The 3,961-nt window shown below is 45.5% G+C and overlaps 1 long non-coding RNA gene across 1 annotated transcript; it reads right to left on the bottom strand.

The window, feature by feature from the left end:
- Positions 1-1,978: 1,978 nt before the first annotated feature.
- Positions 1,979-2,968, bottom strand: LOC120974842 (uncharacterized). The gene is made up of 2 exons (XR_012205130.1): positions 2,666-2,968; positions 1,979-2,570 (listed from the first exon to the last, which is right to left on the bottom strand). It is a non-coding gene; the product is annotated as an uncharacterized lncRNA (long non-coding RNA).
- Between the last annotated feature and the right edge of the window lie 993 nt (positions 2,969-3,961).

The raw sequence follows: 3,961 nt of genomic DNA, 5'->3' as shown, positions 1-3,961 counted from the left end.
CTGACATCAATTTCTGCATAGCATACTCACACCAATTGAACTGTGGGATCAATTCCGGATTGGCCAGAGCACCCCAGAAATCGATCGTCATGGTGTCATGCTTGGTACACGGTGCTATCAAATAGCCCATGACAAAGATGACGAATGCAATTTGAAAACAATCCTTTTCAATTTTACTCGAATCCTCTGAAATATCTCTACTTAAGAAACTTTCAGCCGCCTTCAGATTATGAGCGACTGTACTGTCCATCCCAATTGACTGCTTGATGAAATTGATTGCAGACTGAGAAATTTGTGCATCCCTGCCACCCACATCTCGATTACCGCATGGGATGCCAAAAACCTTGTGGAAATCTTCTGTTGTGAAACCAATCATATTGTCATTATCAATGACGATTACACGACACCGAGCATTTACCTTCCTCATAACCCAAGCACTCATCCTCAGATCCAACTTGACAAGCATTGGGATCTTCAGGATTCCACCAAAACCAATTTCGGTTACAAGCCATCTCTTGTATTCGTCAAATTTTGCGACCATCTCTACAACACGCTTAACTGACAACCGAGAAGTAATAACTGGCTGATGTTCTTCTGTCCAATCAAGTTCAGGCTCTCCCTCACCCACCGCTCCATCAGAAAAATCTTGGTCCTCAAACTCTTCGTCCATCTACAATATTGCAACTGAATCACGACATGGATCTACTCCTCAATTCCAAGCTACAAAATCTATATGCAAAACTACATGCCACAACCGAAATTAGATCTGACGCCATGAAAAACGTACCAGCGAATACCCGCGCGGCGAGGCGCCAAGGGCAGCACCCGAGCAGCTACTGCAATCCTACCTTCAGAGCCGACGGAGCAGATACCTGCTTCACGAGATCCAGATCCAGCGACCTTTCTTTGAACTGAAGCTCCGGCTGTGGCGTCTCTGACTGGATAGCCATTCAGATGCGGATAAGGGCGTAGGTGGTCGAGCACATCCGACAAGGCTCCGGGCGATTTCGATGCCAAGGGGTGCACGAGCCAGGCCAGTCTACGAACGACGGGCCAGCCCACATGAACGGACAACCCAATAACCGTGAGGGACGAGGAGTACTACTGTTACACGCTTGTTTCACCTCCTATGCGTGAATATTACTGACCGGATATTAAAAAACAAAAAAACTTGTGCTTGACAAATGTTAAGCAAGCATCTGATAGTATAATTTTTCTGCATAAAAATCGAAAATAAAGTATAACAAAAGGATAATCAATCATTTGAGAAATGTAGAAAGTTGCGAATAAACAGGTGGTAACCATGTCAGAAAAAATAATCAGCATTTGCAAGGAATGTTCAAAGTGTATAAATAAAATGTTTCTCTTCCCTAAGAGTGTATACCAATTATATAAAGCATGTGTGAAAGGGGTTAATTATTACTTATAAGAATTAGCAAGCATTTGAAAAATGGTGAAAACAATTATTCAAAAAATGTTGTCATCCACTATAAAAAAATGTAAATGCGTTAAAAAAAGAATGACTACCCATAAAAAAACAACACTTCTGTTTTAAAAAATTTAACTGTGTTTATAAAAATGTTGACCATAAATATAAAAGATGTAATTCTTTTATTTTCAAAAAAATCTTTATCGGGCATTTCAAAACCATACTAAAAAAATATGCATATAAAAAATTGTGCACACATATAAAAAATATTAAGCTTGTATTTTAAAAATATATCTTTGCCATGCATGAATAAGGGTAAATACTAAATGAATACAACACAAAAGGGATAAAAACATTTATGCCTGAATATCTGCATACAAACAATGGTTAACCTTCTTGGTGACCATCCGTTTCAGACATGCACGCCAGCTCCTAAAAAACACGACTTAAAATCCAAAAAAGAAAAAATGACATTCATTCTAAAAAGCCTTCTCTCCTAACTCCCATTCTGACAGAATAAAAAACGACGTAATTCACACACCGTAGGCATCAAACCATCAGTTCATCCATAGCATTTAGATAACACGACATTACATCTACAGCTCGTCCACACTTAGCACTACATGGTTACATCGTCACTCACACTTGGCGTCCACGCTTCGACCAACTACAAAATCATAATGTACTATTACATAACACTAAGCCTAATCCTACTTAACCATGCTGCCATCTCGGCCACATAAGAACGGCCACATCGCCTAATTAACCACGCGCAGGACAACATCTGCCACAAGCAACAGCAGAATTGCCACCCCAATTACCAGGTTTGCTACTGATACGACCAGGTTGATGGACGCGGCGTCGGCGACTGTCACACCCTGCCGACCGGCAACTGGAGCAGCCGCGAGCATATATCCTGCGACAGCACTTGCAAACGATGCAGCTGCGACGCCTCCGGCGGCCCATTTTGCTGCACCGGCTGGCCGTGAAGCGCCTGCACAACTTGAGCTTGGACCGCTTGCCCACCCTGCATCTGACCCGGACCGATTTGACCCACAGCAGCTTCTCCTCCTTCAAGATTGGCGAGATGCGCCGCATAGCCTTGCTGCCACCTGTAGAAATCGCATCCGCCCGCTGAAGGCTGCAATGGATCCACAAGAACACGGACCTCGTGATAATCTACCAAGCTAAACATCTCAAAAAACACCCATACCCAATCCAAGAAACTTGACTTACGTTGTGGTTCCGGCACTTGTAGAAACGCTGACCGGCGTTCTGCCCGCGCCTAGCAACGTAGGTCACCACGTTCCTGCCGCAATCCGGACAAGGCACGATTGGCAGAGCAGCTGGATCCGCTACTGGATCTGCCATCTTCGATACCTAGGCTTCTATCTTCTCCGATTTGGGACGACCTAGAAGAAACTGTGGGGCGAGTCTAGGGTTTGATCTTGCGATTTGGGGATCAAATGGGGACCAGATCCAGAAGCACCCGTGGATTGCGTTAAATACATCCAGCGGGCCGGCCAACTACTTACTGTACCTCACCGTTACAGGCCATCTCGTACTTCCGGTACACACAAGTCCAGAACAGTAGACAAACGACGCGTTACATAAACACCGTGAAATCCTCGTCTACCGCCTGCGCCACCAACGTCTCTTGCCCGTTACGTACGCACATTAACTGTCCTCACCCGTCACGTACAATACAGCGGGCACCTCGCGCCTCCAGCTGATCGAACGCATGGAGATTCCGGGAGCGCGCGAGCTCGTCCGCGCCTAGCAATTATCGGCGCCCCCCTTCCCTAGTCCAATTCGGACCAGACCAAGGGGAGGGGTGCGGCCACCCTTGAGGCCCTTTTCCTTCTTTCCCGTATGGCCCAATAAGGCCCAATACGTATTCCCGTAACTCTCCGGTACTCCGAAAAATACCCGAATCACTCGGAACCTTTCCGAAGTCCGAATATAGTCGTCCAATATATCGATCTTTACGTCTCGACCATTTCGAGACTCCTCGTCATGTCCCCGATCTCATCCGGGACTCCGAACTCCTTCGGTACATCAAAACTCAATAAAACTGTCATCGTAACGTTAAGCGTGCGGACCCTACGGGTTCGAGAACTATGTAGACATGACCGAGACACGTCTCCGGTCAATAACCAATAGCGGAACGTGGATGCCCATATTGGCTCCCACATATTCTACGAAGATCTTTATCGGTCAGACCGCATAACAACATATGTTGTTCCCTTTGTCACCGGTATGTTACTTGTCCGAGATTTGATCGTCGGTATCTCGATACCTAGTTCAATCTCATTACCGGCAAGTCTCTTTACTCGTTCCGTAACACATCATCCCGCAACTAACTCATTAGTCACAATGCTTGCAAGGCTTATAGTGATGTGCATTACCGAGTGGGCCCAGAGATACCTCTCCGACAATTGGAGTGACAAATCCTAATCTCGAAATACGCCAACCCAACAAGTACCTTTGGAGACACCTGTAGAGCACCTTTATAATCACCCATTTACGTTG

This window comes from Aegilops tauschii, chromosome 1 (assembly GCF_002575655.3).
Source record: "Aegilops tauschii subsp. strangulata cultivar AL8/78 chromosome 1, Aet v6.0, whole genome shotgun sequence".
NCBI classification, from domain to species: Eukaryota; Viridiplantae; Streptophyta; class Magnoliopsida; order Poales; family Poaceae; genus Aegilops; species Aegilops tauschii.
The sequence above is the reverse complement of the archived record's forward strand: the minus strand, read 5'-3'. Positions and strand labels throughout refer to the sequence as shown.